General features: G+C 38.8%; 1 long non-coding RNA gene across 2 annotated transcripts; it reads left to right on the top strand.

Annotated features, from left to right (window-relative positions):
* The first annotated feature begins 13,089 nt into the window (after positions 1–13,089).
* LOC108526905 (uncharacterized) lies at positions 13,090–18,367 on the top strand. 2 transcript variants are annotated; one of them, XR_001884635.1, is made up of 4 exons: positions 13,090–13,122; positions 16,362–16,484; positions 17,050–17,387; positions 18,329–18,367. It is a non-coding gene; the product is annotated as an uncharacterized LOC108526905 (long non-coding RNA). The 2 variants fall into 2 exon arrangements; XR_001884634.1 differs by lacking the exon at positions 13,090–13,122 and adding an exon at positions 13,145–13,256.
* Positions 18,368–19,135: the final 768 nt, after the last annotated feature.

Here is a 19,135-nt window from a genome sequence, read left to right as displayed (position 1 = left end):
TTTTGCTTAAAGTGCAGTATTTGGGTGGGAGTTACCCGATTTTCCAGGTGTTGTGCATCTCAGTTCCCCTGGCTTGGAAAAGGGATTCCCTTACCCCTTGTGCTTCCCAGGTGAGGCGATGCCTCGCCCTGCTTCAGGTCTCGCTGGTCAGGCTGCAGCAGCTGACCAGCACCGATTGTCTGGCAATCCCTAGTGAGATGACCCCAGTACCTCAGTTGAAAATGCAGAAAACACCGGTCTTCTGTGTCGCTCGTGCTGGTAGTTGGAGACTGGAGCTGTTCCTATTCGGCCATCTTGCTCCGCCCCCTGTACAGATTTTTTAGAACTTTTTTTTCCCATAAGTTATTGGGATGCAGGTGGTATTTGGTTATATGAGTATGTTCTTTAGTGGTGATTTGTGAGATTTTGGTGTATCCATCAGCAGAACAGTATACACTGCACCATACTTGCCGTCTTTTATCCCTCACCCCCCTCCCACTATTGCCCCCAAATCCCCAAAGTCCATTGTATCATTCTAATGCCTTTGCATCCTCATAGCTTAGCTCCCACATATTAGTGAGAACATACGACGTTTGGTTTTTCATTTCTGAGTTACTTCACTTAGAATAATAGTTTCCAGTCTCATCCAGGTCACTGCAAATGTTGTTAACTCATTCCTTTTTTTTATAGCTGAGTAGTATTCCATTATTTATACACACACACACACACACACACACACACCCCACAATTTCTTTATCCACTTGTCGATTGATGCACATTTGGGTTGATTCCACAGTTTTGCAGTTGTAAATTGTGCTGCTACAAACATGCATGTGCAAGTATCTTTTTGTAATAATGACTTATTTTCCTCTGGGTAGATACCAAGTAGTGGGATTGCTGGATCAAATGGTAGTTCTACTTTTAGTTCTTTAAGGAGTCTCCACACTGTTTTCCATAGTGGCTATATTAGTTTACATTCCCACCAGGAGCATAGAAGTGTTCCCGGATCACCACATCCATGCCAACATCTACTGTTTTTTGATTTTTTGATTATGGCCATTCTTGCAGGAGTAAGGTGGTATCACATTGTGGTTTTGATTTGCATTTCCCTGATCATTAGTGATGTTGAGCATTGTTTCATATGTTGGCCATTTGTGTATCTTCTTTTGAGAATTGTCTGTGTTCTTTGCCCACTTTTTGATGGGATTGTTTGTTTTTTTTCTTACGGATTTGTTTGAGTTCGTTGTAGATTCAGGATATAGTCCTTTGTCAGATGTATAGATTGTGAAGATTTTCTCCCGCTCTGTGGGTTGCCTGTTTACTGACTGTTCCTTTTGCTATGCAAAAGCTGTTTAGTTTAGTTAGGTTCCAGCTATTTATCTTTGTTTTTATTGCGTTTTTTGGGGGTTCTTGGTCATGAAATCCTTGCCTAAGACAATGTCTAGAAGCGTTTTTCCAATGTTATCTTCTAGAATATTTATAATTTCAGATTTTAGGTTTAAATCCTTAATGTGTCTTGATTTAATTTTTGTATAACGTGAGAGATGAGGATCTAGTTTCATTCTCCTACATGTGGTTAGCCAATTATCCCAGCACCATTTGTTGAAAAGGGTATCCTTTCCCCATTTTTTTTTTTTTTTTTTTGGAGATGGAGTCTCGCTGTTGTCGCCTGGGCTGGAGTGCAATGACGCAATCTCGGCTCACTGCAACCTCTGCTTCCTGTGTTCCAGCAATTCCCCTGCCTCAGCCTCTGAGTAGCTGAGATTACAGGTGCCTGCCACCATGCCTGGCTAATTTTTGCATTTTTAGTGGAGATGGGATTTCACCATGTGGGCCAGCTGGTCTCGAACTCCTGACCTCAGGTGATCCACCCATCTCAGCCTCCCAAAGTACTAGGATTACAGGCATGAACCACCATGCCTGGCCCCTTTCCCCACTTTATGTTTTTGTTTGCTTTGTTGAATATCAGTTGGCTGTAAGTATTTGGGTTTATTTCTGTGCTCTCTATTCTGTTCCATTGGTCTATGTGCCTAGTTTTATACCAGCACCATGCTGTTTCAATGACTATGGCCTTATAGTATAGGTTGATATCAGGTAATGTGATGCCTCCAGATTTGTTCTTTTTGCTTAGCCTTGCTTTGACTATGCAGGCTCTTTTTTAGTTTCATATGAATTTTAGAATTGTTTTCTTTTATTCTGTGAAGAATGATGGTGATATTTTGATGGGGATTTTATTGAAGGCAGTATGGCCATTTTCACAATACTGATTCTACCCATCCATGAACATGGGATGTGTTTCCATTTGTGTTGTCTATGATTTCTTTCAGCAGTGTTTTGTAGTTTTCCTTGTAGAGGTCATTCAACTCCTTTGTTAGGTATTTTCCTAAGTTTTTTTTTTTTTTTTTTTTTTTTCAGCTATTGTAAAAGTGGTTGAATTCTTGACTTGGTTCTCTGCTTGGTCGCTGTTGGTATATAAAACAGCTACTGATTTGTGTACATTAATCTTGTATCTGGAAACTTTGCTGAATTATCAGTTCTAGGAGCTTTCTGGAGGAGTCCTTAGGGTTTTCAAGGTAAACGATCATACTGTCAGCAAGTGGTGACAGTTTGAGTTTGTCTTCACCAATTTGGATGGCCTTCATTTCTTTCTCTTGCCTGATTGTTTTGGGTAGGACTTCCAGTACTGTGTTGAAGAGGAGTGGTGAGTGTGGGCATCTTTGCCTTTTTCCAGTTTTCAGAGGGAATGCTTTCAACTTTTCCCCATTCAGTATTATGTTGCCTGTCAGTTGGTCATAGATGGCATTATTACATTAAGGTATGTCCCTTTTATGCTGATTTTACTGGGAGTTTTAATCATAAAGCAATACTGGATTTTGTTGAATGCTTTTTCTACATCTATTGAGATGATCATGTGCTTTTGTTTTTAATTCTGTTTATGTGGTGTATCACATTTATTGGCTTGCATACATCCCTGCATCCCTTCTATGAAACCCACTTGATCATGGTGGATTATCTTTTTGATATGTTGCTGGATTCAGTTAGAGAGTATTTTGTTAAGGATTTTAGCATCTATATTCATCAAGGTTATCGGTCTGTAGTTTTCATTTTTGGTTATCTGCTTCCCTAGTTTTGGTATTAAGGTGATGCTGGCTTCATAGAATGAATTAGGGAGGGTTCTTTCTTTCTCTATCTTGTGCAATAGTGTCAAAAGGATTGGTACCAATTCTTTGAATGTCTGGTAGAAATCTGATGTGAATCTATTTAGTCCTGGACTTTTTCTTTGTTGGTAGGTTTTAAATTACCATTTCAATCTTGCTGCTTGTTATTGATCTGTTCAGGGTATCAAAGTCTTCCTGATTTAAGCTGGGAAGTTTGTATTTTTCCCAGGAATTTATCCATCTCTTCTAGGCTTTCTAGTTTATGTGCATAAAGGTGTTCACGGTAGCCTTGAATGATCTTCTGTATCTCAGTGGTGTCAGTTGTAATATCTCCTGTTTCATTTCTTAGTGAAGTTATTTGGATTTTCTCTCTTCTTTTATTGGTTACTCTTGCTAATGGTCTATCCATTTTATTTATCTTTTCAAAGAACCAGCTTTTTGTTTCATTTATCTTTTGTATTTTTGTTTGTTTGTTTCAGTTTCCTTTAGTTCTGCTCTAATCTTGGTTATCTCCTTTCTTCTGTGGGGTTCGGGTTTGGTTTGTTCTTGTTTCTCTAGTTCCTTGTGGCATGACCTTAGAATGTCAGTTTGTGTTCTTTCTGTCTTTTTGATGTAGGTGTTTAGGGCTATGAAATTTCCTGCTAGCACTGCCTTTGCTGTATCCCAGAAGTTTTGGTAGGTTGTGCCATTATTGTCATTCAGTTTGAAGAATTTTTTAATTTCCATCTTGATTTCATTTTTAACCCAATGCTCATTCAGGAGCAAGTTATTTAATTTCCATGTATTTGCATGGGTTTTGAAGGTTCCTTTTGGAGTTGATTTCCAGTTTTATTCCACTGTGGTCTGGGAAAGTGCTTGATGTAATTTCAATTTTCTTGAATTTATCGAAGCTCCTTTTATGGCCTATCACATGGTTTCTCTTGGAGAAATTTCCATGCACTGTTGAATAGAATGTATATTCTGTGGTTGTTGGATGAAATGTTCTGTATATATGTGTTAACATTCATTTGTTCCAATGTATAGTTTAAATCCATTGTTCCTTTTTGACTTTCTGTCTTGATGACCTGTCTAGTGCTGTCAGTGGAGTATTGAAGTTCCCCAATGTTATTGTGTTGCTGTCTATCTCATTTCTTAGGTCTATTAGTAATTGCTTCATAAATTTGTGATCTCCAGTGTTAGGTGCATATATGTTTAGGATTGTGATATTTTCCTGTTGGACAAAGCCTTTTACCATTATATAATGTCTTTCTTTGTCTCTTTTAACTGCTGTTGTTTTAAAGTTTGTTTTGTCTGATATAACAGTAGTTATCCCTGCTCACTTTTGGTATCCATTTTCATGAAATACCTTTTTCCACCGTTTTACTTTAAGTTTATGTGAGTCCTTATGTGTTAGGTGAGTGTCTTGAAGGGAGCAGATATTTGGTTGGTGAGTCCATCCATTCTGTGGTTCTGTATCTTTTAAGTGGAATATTTAGGCCATTTACATTCAATGTTAGTATTGAAGTATGAGGTACCATTGCATTCATCATGCTCTTTGTTGCTTGGGTAATTTGGTTTTTTTGTTTATTGTTTTTGCTTTTTAACTCGTATTTTGTTTTATAGGTCCTGTGTGATTTATGCTTTAAAGAGGTTCCGTATCAATGTGTTTCCAGGATTTGTTTCAAGATTTAGAGCTTCTTTTAGTGGTTCTTGTTGTGGGTGGCCTGGTAATGGCGAGTTCTCTCAGCATTTGTTTGTCTGAAAACAACTGTATCTTTTGTTCATATATGATGCTTAGTTTCGCTGGATAAAAACTTCTTGGCTGATAATTGTTTTGTCTGAGGAGGCAGAAGAAACCCTTCTAGCTTGTAGAGTTTCTGATGAGTTATACGCTGTTAATCTGATAGGTTTTCCTTTATCGGTTACCTAGTGCTTCGTCTCATAGCTCTTGAGATTTTTTTCCTTTGTCTTAACTTTTGATAACTTGATGACAATGTGCCTAGGTGATGATCTTTTTGCAATGAATTTCCCAGGTGTTCTTTGCGCTTCTTGTATTTGGATGTCTAAGTCTCTAGCAAGGCTGGGGAAGTTTTCCTTGATTATTCCCCCAAATATGTTTTCCAAGCTTTTAGAATTATTTTCTTCCTCAGGAACACCAATTAGTCTTAGGTTTGGTTGTTTTACATAATTCCAGACTCGTTGGAGGCTTTGCACATATTTTCTTATTTTTTTTCCTTTGTCTTTGTTGGATTGGGTTAATTTGAAGACCTTGTCTTTGAGCTCTGAATTTCTTTCTTCTACTTGTTTGATTCTATTGCTGAGACTTTCCAGAGCATTTTGCATTTCTAAAAGTGTTTCCAAAGTTTCCTGAATTTTTGATTGTTCTTTTCTTTAAGCTGTCTATTTTGTTGAATATGTCTCCCTTCACCTCTTGTATCATTTTTTGATTTCCCTGCATTGAGCTTCACCTTTCTTTGGTGCCTCCCTGATTAGCTTAATAACTAACATCCTGAATTCTTTTTCAGGTAAATCAGAGATTTCTTTTTGGTTTAAATCCATTGCTGGTGAACTAGTGTGATTTTTGGGGGGTGATAAAGAGCTTTGTTTTGTCATATTACCAGGGTTGGTTTTCTGATTCCTTCTTATTTAAGTAGGCTCTGTCAGAGGGAAGGTCTAGGGCTGAATGCTGTTATTCAGATTCTTTTGTTCCACAGGGTGTTCCTTTGATGTAGTACTCTCCCCCTTTTCCTATGAATGTGGCTTCCTGTGAGCTGAACTACTGTGATTATTGTCTCTCTTCCGGGTCTAGCCACCCAGTGAGTCTATTCAGCTCTGGGCTGGTGCTGGGGGTTGTCTCCACAGAGTCCTGTGATGTGAACCGACTATGGGTCTCTCAGCTCGTGGAGGTGGTGGTAGGAGGTTGCAATGAACTCTGTGAGGGTTCTCAGCTTTGGTGGTTTAATGCTCTATTTTTGTGCTGGTTGGCCTCCTGCTGGGAGGTGGCACTTTCCAGAGAGCATCAGCTATGGTAGTATGGAGAGGAACTGGCAGTCGGCAAGGCCCTAGAACTCCCAAGAGTATATGCCCTTTGTGTTTAGCTACCAGGGTGGGTAGGGAAGGACCATCAGGTTGGGGCTGGGCTAGGTGTGTCTGAGCTCAGACTCTTCATGGGCAGGTCTTGCTATGGCTGCTGTAGGGGATGGGGGTGGGATTCCCAGGTCACTGGAGTTGTGTACCTAGGAAGATTATGGCTGCCTCTGCGGAGTCATCCATGTTGTCAGGGAAGTGAGGGAAAGCTGGCAGTCACAGGCCTCACCCAGCTCCCATGCAAACTGAAGGGCCAGTGTCACTCCCACCATGGCCCCCAAAGCAGCCTTGAGTCTTTTTCCAGGCTGTGGGCAAGAAGAACTTGAAAACTTGCCCCGGGCTACCTGCCTTCAGTTGAGAAAGAAAGAGCTTGGTTCTTACCTGCCTGTGGAGTCTGTGCACTGGATTTGCACCCTCCCCTGAGGTCTGGCCAGGAGGCTTCTTGCCCCATTCAAATTGTTACAAAGTTCAAAAAGAGATTTCCTTCTCCCTGTGTAGTTTTACTGCCTGCTCCTCTGGCTGCCCTCCTGATGGATCCTTGTGGTGCCAGGCAGGAATGGGCTGCTTGGGGACCCAGTGAGCTCCTAGAGCCTTTCTGCTGCTTCCTCTACCCCTGTATTTTGCCCACCTCTCTAAATTGACTCAACTCCAGGTAAGGTTGGAAACTTCTCCTTCAAACAGACCTGCAGTTTCTCCAGTGCAGGTGTGTGTTTGGGAGCGGAGAGTCTCCCTTTCCCACTTATGCAGTTGCGGCTCTCATAGTATTTGGTGTGTCTCCCAGGTTCTGCAGGAGCCGTCTGCTTCCTTCAGAGGGTCTGTGGGTCCTTTCGGGATTGGTAGTTTGTTCTTGCAGTCGATATGGAGTTTAAATTCACAATGTGAGCCTGCATGCTGCTTTGTCCTGAGCTGCAATCTAGTCCTGCTTCCTGTCCACCATGATGATCCTTCAGTGTACAGACTTTTGACCCCCTGGTAAAATTTACTCCTCTGTACTTTTTGGATATGATTGTAAGTGGGATTGCTTTCTTAGTTTCTTTTCAAACAGCACATTGTTAATGTACAGACATACTTCTGATTTTTGTAAATTGATTTTGTACCTTGCAACTTTACTGAATTTTTTATCACTTCTAACAGTTCTTTGGTGGAGTCTTTACAGTTGTTTTTATATGAGATCCTGTTGTCAGCAAGCAGAGACAATTTCACTTTTTCCTTTCCTAATTGAATGCCTTTTATTTATTTTCTTTGCCTAGTTGCTCTGGCTAGGACTTCCAATATTATGTTGAACAGAGGTGGTGAGAGTGTGCATCCTTGTATTATTCCTTATCCTAGAGGATAAGTCATCATGTTTTCACCATTGAATATGTTGAAAAGTCATCATGTTTTCACTGTTGAATATGTTGAAAAGTCATCATGTTTTCACTGTTGAATGTATTGGGTGTGGGCTTCTCATATATGGACTTTGTTGTGTTGAGGAACATCCTCAATTTGTTGAGAGTTTTTATCGTGAAAGGAGGTTGAATTTTGTCAAATGCATTCTGTGCACCTATTGACATGATTGTACGTTTTTTGTCCTTCATTCTACCAATATTGTGAATCACATTTATTGATTTGTGAATGTTGATCATGTTCACATCCCAGAGATAAGTCCCATTTGATCCTTTAATGTACAGTTGAATATAGTTTGATAGTATTTTGTTGGTAGTATTTGTTGCATCTTTGTTCATCAGTGATATTGACCTGTACTTTTCTGATAGTGACTTTGTCTGGCTTTGGTATCAGGGTAATTCTGGCATTTTCTGCTATGAAATTCACTCTTAGAACTGCTTTTGCTACCCCCATAAATTTTGCCATGTTGTGTTTCCATTTTTGACTTAGTGTTTTCATTTTTAAATTTCCCTTTTAACTTCTTTGACCAAATAGTTGTTCTGGAGCATATTGTTTACTTTCCGTACAGCTGGCAATTTTCCTGATTTCTCCTGTTATTTACTTCTAGTTTTATGCCATTTTGGTTGGAAAAGATACTTGATATGATTTTGATACTTTTACATTTGTTAAGTTTTCTTTGTGGCTTAACACATGATATATCTGGGAGAATATGCTGCATCCACTTGAGAAGAATGTGTATTCCATTGCTGTTGGGTAGCATGTCGTGTACATGTCTATTATGCCCATTTGGTCTAAAGTGTAGTTCAAATCCAGTGTTTCCTTATTGATTTTATATCTGGGTGATCTGTCTTTTGTTGTAAGTGGGGTACTGAAATATCCTGTTATTGTGTTGCAGTGTGTGTCCTTTCAGATCTCTTAATGCTTGCTTTATTTTGTCATCTTTTTTTTTTTTGGCAGGATTTTGCCCTGTTGCCCAGGCTGGAATGCAGTGGCACAATCACAGCTCACTGCAGCCTCGACCTCCCAGACCCAAGCAAACAGCTGGGACCACAGGTGTGCACTACCATACCTAGCTAATTTTTAAGTTTTTTGTAGAGCTGGGCTCTCCCTATGTTGCCCATGATGGTCGTGAACTCCTGGGCTCAAATAATCCTCCTGCCTTGGCCTCCCAAACTGCTGGGATTATAGTCATGAGTCACCATGCCCAGCCTGCCTTATGTATTTAGATGCTCTGCTATTGGGTGCGTGCACACACACACACATACACATTTATATATATATTTACATATATATTTATACTTGTTTGCCCCTTTTAATGAATTAAACCCTTTACCACAATATAATGACCTTCTTTGTCTCTTTTTACAGTTTTGACTTAAAGTCTATTTTTTTTCTGAAATAAGTATACCTACCCCTGCTGTGTTTTGTTTTCTATTAGAAAGAAATATATTTTTCCCTCTCTTCATTTTCAGTCTAGGAGTATCCTTTAAGATGATGTGAATTGTAGACAGCATACAGTTGGGTCCTGTTTTTTAGTACATACATTTGCTCTGTGCATTGTGACTGAAAAATTTTGTCCATTTACTTTCAAAGTAATTATTGGTAGGTGAAGACTTACTAGTGCCATTTTGTTAATCGTTTTCTGGTTGTTTTGTAAATTCTTTGTTTCTGCTTTTCTCTGTTACTTTCTTCCTTTGAGGCCTGATGGCTTTCTGCTGTAGTATGCTTTGGATCTTTTCTTTTTATCTTTTGTATATCAAATATAGGCTTTTGCTTTGTGATTATCCTGAAGCTTACATAAATCATCTTATACTTATAATGTGGTGTTTATCTTGGAAACAACTAAATTTTGATTACATACAAAACATTAAACTTTTACTCCCCTTCCTCTCACATTTTATGTTTTTGAGGTATCACTTTCATCTTTTTATAATTTGTATCCCTCAACAAATTATTGCAGCTTTAGTTGTTTTTAATAGCTTTGTCTTTTAACCTTTATACTAGAGATATAATGGATTTACCCACTGCCATAACAGTAGCAGTGTTTTGGTTTTGACAGTGTAGTTGTTTTTTATCACTGGGTTTTATACTTTCATATGTTTTTGTATTACTAACTAGTGTCCTCTTCAGCTTGAAGAACTCCCTTGGCATTTCTTTAAGGCAAGTCTAGTGGTGATAAACTAATCTTTTTTTGTCTGAGAAAGTATTTATCACCTCTTCATTTTGAAAAATAGGATTGCTTGGTATAACATACTGGATTGGCGGTGTTTTATCTTTCTGGATTTTGCGTATATCATCCTATACTTTTCTGGCTTGCAAGGTTTCTGCTGAAAAATTCATTGACAGTTGCATGGTGGTTCCCTTATAAATGATGTTCACTTTTCTCTTGCTGCTTTTAACACTCCGTTTGCTTTTAGCTTTCGACAGTTTGATTTCGATATAGCTTGGTGTGGGTCTCTTTTGATTCATCTTATTTGGTGTATTTTGTGCTTCCTGGATCTGGCTTTCTATTTTCTTTTCCAGTCTTGGGAATTTTTCTGCTACTATTTCTTTGAATATGTTTTCTGTTTCTTTCCTTCTCTAGTCTGCTTCTTGTACACTGATGATATGTAACCTATCTTTTTTTTTTTTTTTGAGACAGAGTCCTGCTCTGAAGCCCAGGCTGGAATGCAATGGTGTGATCTCGGCTCACCACACCTCTGTCTCCCGGGTTCAAGCAATTCTCCTGTCAGCCTCCTGAGTAGCTGGGATTACAGGCGGCCACCACAATACCTGGATAATTTTTGTATTTTAGTAGAGATGGGGTTTCATCATGTTGTAGCCAGGCTGGTCTGAAACTCCTGACTTCTGGTGATCTGCCTACCTTGACCTCCCAAAGTGCTGGGATTACAGGTATAAGCCACCGCGCCTGGCCTTATGTAACCTTTCTTTACTTTTTCATTATTTTTTCTTTTTGTTCCTGAGATTGAATGATTTCTGGTGGTCTGTCTTCAAGCTGATTGATCTTTCCTTCTGCTTGATTAGTCTGCTACTCAACTCCTCTGTTGAATTTTTTAGTTAGGGTTCAGTTATAGTATTCTTCAGTCTATAACTTTTGCTCAGTACTTTTTATTACTATCTTTTTTGTATCAATGCTCTCGTTTTGTTTTTGTATTGTTCTCCTGACTTCATTGAGGATCTGTAATACCATTAATTTGAATTCCCTGTCAGATAAACTACAAATCTCCAATTAATTCAGATTGGTTTCTGTAGATTTACCTTGTTCCTTTATTTGGGAAAAATATAAATCTTGATCTTAATTTCCCTTGACTCTCTGTTATGATTTCTTATTTTTTATTATTTTTATTTTTTATTTTTTTGAGACAGTGCCTTACTCTATCACCCAGACTGGAGTGCAGTAGTGCTGTGTCAGCTCACTGCAACCTCTGTCCCCCAGGCTCAAGTGATTCTCTTGCCTCAGCCACCTGAGTAGCTGGGATTATAGGCATGCGCCACCACACTCAGCTAATTTCATATTTTTAATGGAGACGAAGTCTAACCATGTTGGCCAGGCTGGTCTTGAACTCCTGACTTCAAGTGATCCACCTGCCTTGGCCTCCCGAAATGCTGGGATTATAGGCGTGAGCCACTGTGCCCAGCTGTCTGTTATGACTTCTAATTAAAAAGAAATACATGTATCAAATAGGCATGGTAAGACATCCAAACATTATAAAAAGGCATGTGGATGAAAAATGGGCCTTCCTGATACTCCAGATCTCTAGTCTGTCTCTCCTAATGAAACAAACAAAACAACAACAACAACAGATATTTTATGTACCATTCGGCTAGGTGATGGAAATACAAGAATAACAAAATAATGTGGTTTCTGCCCTGAAATGTTTTTAGTGTTGTAAAGAAGATAGACACCAGACAGCATTGTTAATTTTAGAATAGGGAAGTCCAAGTTCTGATAGGGAATTCCAGGTTACTCTCCCGACAATAGGCAAGAGAAGTATGCATGATAATTTAATGAAGGTGATGTCTGTAGAGGTTAGGTAAATTGCCAGAAGTCACAGTTTTGTAAATTATAGAGATAGGATTTCTGAACACATCTGTTTGAATCAAAGTTCATATTATTTCTGGGAACTACTTGATTTATCAGTAGGGTGCTTCAGTTTCAGTTTTACTTTCTGTAATGTCTGAGGAGAGAAACTTAGTAACAAGAGGGAATTTCCCAGTTACAAAAAGGCAGTATTGGAAAAATATTTATTATTAATAGACATTACATAGGAAATTCCATTTTCGTTTTATATTTTACTTGGCAGGTTTCCAAGAATGTGGAAGGACATGTAACTAGTAGTTTGGTTTGCATTAAAACATTCTAGCCTTTGAATTTAGCAGGATAATTTGCTTTTTAATTTTTTTTCAGAATTCAAAATTATATTTTTCACCTGTCACTCCTGGATTGTAAACAAAATATACTAGGGTATATTAACTTATTAGGCAACACACACACACACACACACACACACACATACATTTTTTTTTCTTAAGAAGTGACTGTGAAAGGAGGTTATTAAGTTCAGTAACCTTTTTAGCATCCTGTTTTGGGCACATATAGTTGTGGAAGAAGGCGGAGCTTTTCTTATTGTAGTAGCCTGTGTAATCTAGGTCATCACAGGGCAGGCTGGTGCAATTATCTGGAAGGGGAAACTATGACTACATCAGGGATCCAACGTCAGCAGCTGAACATGACAAAACTCTGGAGTTTATTGGGAAATAAAGAGCACTCAGGAATCTTCTTTGTCTCAATTTTAATAGTTGTCAAACAGAATAGAAATGTCTGCCCTTCCAGGGCAGCCATTTTTGCACAACTCCAGTGGGGACGTTATTCACAATGGGGAGGTATCATTCACATGGAATACATGATCAATGGGGCCCCTGGAGTTGTGCAATGTGGAGGTACTGTGGTCTACTTATCTTCCAAGATTGTTCTGAGAGGCTCAAGTTACACAATGAATATATAAGGACTTTATAAACTTGTCAATGTATGTAAATAATGACAATAATAGTTGTTGTTTTCCGGCCAGTTCGGCCCTTTGAGCAAAGCTTTCTTATCTAGTTTGCACTACTGGCCAAGACTTGGCTTAGCACTCAGAATGAAGCTGTGGAGTTCTCTTGTTGAATATATACATTTTCACAGAACACAAACTTCACACATGATCTCTTTGTGACCATAATGGAGCAAGATAGAAATTAGACTACTTCATGATCATTTCAGAACAGAGAAAAATAAGAACACTGTCCAATCCATGAAAATGAGTGAACATTCCCCTTTCCTGGCTAATAATGAATATCTGCTGATTCTTTCCAATTATAGCATTAGCTTACTTCATTCCTCTCAGGCCTCTGAGCCCAAGCCGAGCCATCGCATCCCCTGTGACTTGCATGTACGCGCCCAGATGGCCTGAAGTAACTGAAGAATCACAAAAGAAGTGAAAATGTCCTGCCCTACCTTAACTGATGACATTGCACCACAAAAGAAGTGAAGATGGTCAGTCCTTGCCTTAAGTGATGACATTACCTTGTGAAAGTCCTTTTCCTGGCTTATCCTGGCTCAGAGAGCTCCCCCACTGAGCACCTTGTGACTCCCCCTCCTGCCAATCAGAGAACAAACCTCCTTTGACGGTAATTTTCCTTTACCTACCCAAGTCCTGTAAAACGGCCCCACCCTTATCTCCCTTTGCTGACTGTCTTTTCGGACTCAGCCCGCCTGCACCCAGGTGATTAAAAAGCTTTATTGCTCACACAAAGCCTGTTTGGTGGTCTCTTCATAGGGACGCGCATGACACTTCCTTTCAATGTTTAGATAACAATAATTAAGATACCTAATCAGGGAATTCCCCCTGTTTCTGTACAGCATCCAGTCCAGGGAAGATCCCCATTTTCTTGAAAGCTCCCCCAAATCACCTACCACAAGCTCAAATCCTGTAAGTTTTTTCTAACACCTTCTTACTGAGATGCTCCAGGGTCTCCCATGGTATTTGTTTCTCCCCCTTGCAATGAATTAATAGACCCAGTTTTATAGAACCGCAGATGTGTTGCTGATGGTCTTTGACTAGAGGACATTGACAAATTCATGCAGTAGTTATTACTCAGCCAGGAGCCCTCTTTCTATCTCAGTCAGAGAGGTGGCTCCTCTGACTTCTCTAAGGATTTTGTCTATGGCATTTGTGCTATTTCAGAGCCCGAAGCTGGACATGTAAACATCAGAACCAAATAACATAAATTTCCAGTTTTATTTATTTTAATATGTTTTAGAGATGGTGTCTCACTCTGTCACTTGGGTTGGAGTGCAGTGGCTCAGACATGGCCCACTGCAGCCTTGACCACTCAAGGCTCAGGTAATCCTCCCAGCTCAGCACCCCAAGTAGCTGGGACTACAGGCATGCACCACCACACCTGGCTAATCTTTGTATTTTTTATAAAGACAAGTTTTCACCATATCACCCAGGCTGGTTTTAAACTTCTGAGCTCAGGCAATCTGCCCAGCTCAGCCTCCTAAATTGCTGGGTTTTACAGGTGTGAGCCACCTTGCCAGGCTTGCAGTTTTCTTTAGATTTGCTTTGTGATAAGGTGGTAAACTTGTTAGAATAAAGGGATTATGTAAATTTCTATTTAGTGAGTAATCAAATAGTACACACATCTGAATTAAATGTCTAAGATAGCTCAGTTATTAAGCAGCTTACATAGAAGACAGCAGAGTATACATATGTGTATCCACACAAATATTTAACAGAAACACTGTAAAGAGATTCAGTAATATTCATGCTAAAATGAGAAGACTAGGGAGGTAGTGAATGAAGAGTCAAATCAGTAATATTTTGTAGGGTATAAATTATCGAGGAAAATTTATGGAAAGAGAAGATCTGAAGGTGCAAGTTAAACAAGAGGACTATTTTTGCTATCACAGACAAGAAAAAGTTTTTCCAGAGTCTGGATGGTACATTTTTAATGTGTGGTCATGGTTAATCATGTGTGTATCCTATTATACTCTGGGGCAATAAACTGTTTTAACAGGTGAGTATCATAATGTGAATTTGTAATTTTGTATTCGTAATTTGTAGGCAGATGTGCAAAGGCTGTAAAAATCTGCATAATGTGTGCCTGGCCTAAATCACACATATAAAAACATGTTAACAGGATTGTGCTTGGTTTTAAGTTCAGTTTCTATTTTAGTACTCACATTACCCATCCTTGCTGAAACTTACTTTTCTCATTTGTAAGAGTTATAGGAGGTGTGAATACGATAATGCATGTAGAAGTGCTTCAGGAACTGTGGTACATTAATTAATCTTACTTTTGGATCCTGCCTCTGCTCTATGGTTTTCTCTGTTCCAGCTTAGTGTTGTTTTGAGAGTGAACACTGTGCTAGGCACATGCAGAAAAAGTAGCAATTATTCTACCTTTAGATGTTTTCCTGTTAACATAGTTTCCAAAATTACTCATCTGTGGGGTGTTCAATAAATATTTCTCTACTGACTAACATATGACAGGCAGATCAGTTAATTAGATGTAATACTTTCATTCATACAGTGTAGCATGTGATCTTATACATGGAAATTGTTAAAATATGCCAAAGAGTTACCAAAATGGCTTTCAGGATCTAGCTGTGACAGTCAGTTTTGGTTTATTATCTCTCCTGTTATCTGCTGTGACTTGTACCTGTTTATATAATCTCGTGTATAACATCAAATCTCTTAGTAAGAATTTAACACTCTGACTTTTAATGCAGTTAAATCTCAACCCAATTAAGGATTGTTTTCTAATACAACTCTTTCTCTAAACCTCAAAACATTTAGAGAATTCTAAGGCTCTTCATTTGCCTCAGTTACCACTTATAGCACTAATGCAACAGGTTGGCTGCTTTGGCATTACGGGATGCTTGTTTTTACTGTTGAGGTTTTGAGTATTACAAATATAGTGAAGCAATAGTGAAGCACAGATTGCCCAGAAAGGGCAAAGGTTCAACATCTTCCCACAAAAACAATGATTGAGTCTTTTCATTAGTTAGCTCGTAAAAAATCAGCATAAAACTAGATAATAATAGGATACCTGTTGATCTGTGAGATAAAAACATTCTTTTGAATTGCATGCTAATTTGAAAAGATAAATATTGATGCCAATGCACAGATGATGAAGCGGGAGCCTGGGGTGTGGGGATGAGACCAGCTGGCAGGCATTGGCTAAGCCAGGACCCTGGGCTGAGTGGGATTGCGTAGGCCTTGTGACTCTATTATTAAACACAGATCCTGAGGGTGAATGACAGCATCTGTGAGATTTTTGAGTCAGTTCTGAAGTAGGTTCTCATCCAAGTTAGGCAGACATACAAAAGTAATTATAAAATGCCTATGCACTAGCCCCACCTGCAGTTGTTGCTTAGAATGAGGTAGATAGTAGCAGAAGGAGCAGTCTTTTAAGTCAGTGAGAAAAAAGCTGAAATAGGTTTACAGTGGGGGAAGGGACAGAATGGGGAAGTCCTTTATCCTGACCTCTTAAGCATGCCAGGAGCAGATGCCTGATTTTACTGTATGGCATTTTGTGGCCCAGAAACTTTCCAGATTCTGTATTTTCCTATCTGGTTAAATTGAACTGTATTTACCTGTGTTTCAAAGCCTGAATACTTTATTTATGCTCTATTTCATTTTCTTTTCCAGTTCTTTCTAACAAGCTTCCCTAGATTTACTTGTTCTCATTTCCTAGACACTGTTTGTCTTCTTCCTTCTTCTCTAGTTCATTGGAAATTTCTGCTTCTTTGAGACTGGGTTAGATTCCACTTCTTCTGACTACACCACCACCATCAATCTCCTTCTCTGAACTCCTGGATCATTACTTCAATCTGAAACAATTCATCAGGTATCTATAAAGGTGGTTATTTGAGTTCCTGTTTTTAGGATTCCAAAATGATGCCAAGATATGTAAAATAAAATATCAATTGCATTTTTTTTTTTAATTGAGGGGGTTAGAACTATGTAAGTCCTAAAAGAGACAAAGTGTTTAGCTCAAAGTTGTCAGATGTTGGACTCAGAAGTTTGACTTAGGTTAATAAAATGTTTTGCTGTTTAGTTTATGAAATTTTTCAAGATCAGGTACCTGGAGGGAAAATAGCAAAAGAAATTCCTAATAGAGAAAAGTTGCAAACCGCTAATTGTATGTAGTTTGGTACTTTATGTGTAATAAAGTGGTTGAGAGTATGATCTCTGAAGTCAGGCAGACCTGGGTTTGCCACTTTCTATCTGTATAACTCAGTACTTTGCATTATCTTTTGGAGTCTTGGTTTCTCACCTAGAAAGTGAGTCAAGGCAAATAATTTACTCAGCACAATGCCTGCCATATAGTAAATGTTCAGTAAATGGTATGCATTATCATTATTGTTGTTGCATCTTATTTGCTCTTTTTTGTGGTTTATGTCCTGTGTTAGGCAGAATAGTTGCCTACTGCCCCAACCCCACCAAATGTTCCAGCACCTCTGATATTACCTCACATGGCAAGAGGGCTTTGAAGATGTGATTGATTCAAGGATCTTAAATGGGGAGATTATCCTGAATTATTTAGGTGGACCCAGTGTAATCACAAAGGTTTTTCAAAGATGGAAGAGAGGCAGAAGAGCCAGAAAAGGATATGTGACAATGGAGTCAGTGTCAGAGCTGGAGTGATGTGATGTGAGAAGGATTCAACCTGCTGCTTCTGGCTTTGAGGATGAAAGAAGGGGCCATGGGCCAAGGAATACAGGTGGCTTCTTTCAAGAAGCTGGAAAAGGTAAGGAAATGGGTTTTCACTCAGAACTGCTAGAAAGCCACCCAGCCCTACAGACACCTTGATTTTAGCCCAGTGAGACTCTGTCCAGATTTCTGACCTCTAGAATTGTAAGATAATAAATTTGTGTTGTTTTAAGCCACTAAGTTTGTGGTAATTTGATAAAGCATCAATACAATAAAAAATAAACACTTCACCCCAGCAGGACTCCTTTTGAAGACCAGTTCTGTATACATCATCGTATCTAGTGTTAAGTATTGGATGTAAATATGGATCAATAATTTGGAATTGACTGAGGTTTCCAGTGGTGAGGCACAATAACTTGTAATTTGCCATTTTTTTTTAGTGGAGAAGAGATAACCATGAGTCAGCTCTCTTTCTGCATACACATTTCCATTGCAGCACAAGTTAGATACTGGGGAAATTCCCCATCTCACTACCAAGGACACACCTAACTGACAATAAATTCATCTGTAGCCCAGTCAGGGTTTTCCCCTCATTGTCCCTTCCTTCCACAATTGCAGCTAGTTTTCAAAAAGATACATAAAAATAGCTACCATGAATTTAGCACATGGCATGTGCCAGGAGCTGCGCTAAATGCTCTGCATATGTTATCTTACTTAATCCTCCAAAATTTTCCGTGGTGGTAAAAATAAATGTTTCCTGTTTTCAAACTTCAGGTCATGATTCTCAGTGGATTTTAAAATCAATTTTGTAGGGAGTGATCCAGTAGTTACTAAACAATAAAATAGAATATGAAATATTGCATTTCAGGAAGTAAGAATAGGCATAGTTTCATCAAATTTTGGTTTCAATTTTATATATACATATCATATAATATCTATAAAATAAATACATGTGTGTGCACTGGGTTGTGTTACAAACATATTTCTTACAATGAGTCCTAGTAAAAATTACTGTTTGTTTTTTTTTTTTTGAGGCAGAGTTTTGCTCTTGTGGCCCAGGCTGGAGTGCATTGCGCGATCTTGGCTCACTGCAACCTCTACCTCCCAGGTTCAAGCGATTTTCTGGCCTCAGCCTCCTGAGTAGCTGGAATTACAGGTATGTGCCACCATGCCTGGATATTTTTTTTATTTAGTAGAGAAAGGGGTTTCTCCATGTTGGTCAGGCTAGTCTCAAACTCCCGACGTCAGGTGATCCATCCACCTCAGCCTCCCAAACTGCTGGGATTACAGGTGTGAACTACCACGCCTGGCCCTTAAAAGATTACTTCTTGTAGTGGGTTGTATTTAAAATTTTTAAAAACCACGAATGAAGTGGTTAAGAATATAGGCTTTAGCAACAGGGCTACTTGAATTTAATCTCAATTCTTTATTTTATCAGCTCTGTAATCTTGAGCATATTACTTACTGTTTTTACCTCAGTTACCTTATTTATAGGATCCTATCTCATAGAGACTTTTGAGGAGTAAATGAGTTCATTCAAGTTAAGCACTTTAAACAGTGCCTTTGTAATTAATGCTTAGCTAATGTTACTTTCCCATGTTTCATGTGGCTTAGTAAGTAGTAAAACTTACCAGATTTCTGTTCTGTCTGACAAAGTCTAGTCTCTTAGCTACTATATGTCACTGCCTGAGTTTGAAATCTAAAGCAATTTTACAGTAATTTATGTGGCACCTCAAAACAAACAAATCAACAAAATTAAAAAGTCTCCCTTTATAATAAATGGTACCAGTACATGAAAATACTGGGGATGCTCTTTTTCTCAGGGAGTTGGCTGATTTGGCATAA

The sequence above is a fragment of the Rhinopithecus bieti genome, unplaced genomic scaffold (genome assembly GCF_001698545.2).
Source record: "Rhinopithecus bieti isolate Rb0 unplaced genomic scaffold, ASM169854v2 scaffold_3856, whole genome shotgun sequence".
Lineage (NCBI taxonomy): Eukaryota > Metazoa > Chordata > Mammalia > Primates > Cercopithecidae > Rhinopithecus > Rhinopithecus bieti.
Note: the sequence above shows the minus strand (reverse complement) of the source record. Positions and strands in the feature narration are given on the sequence as shown.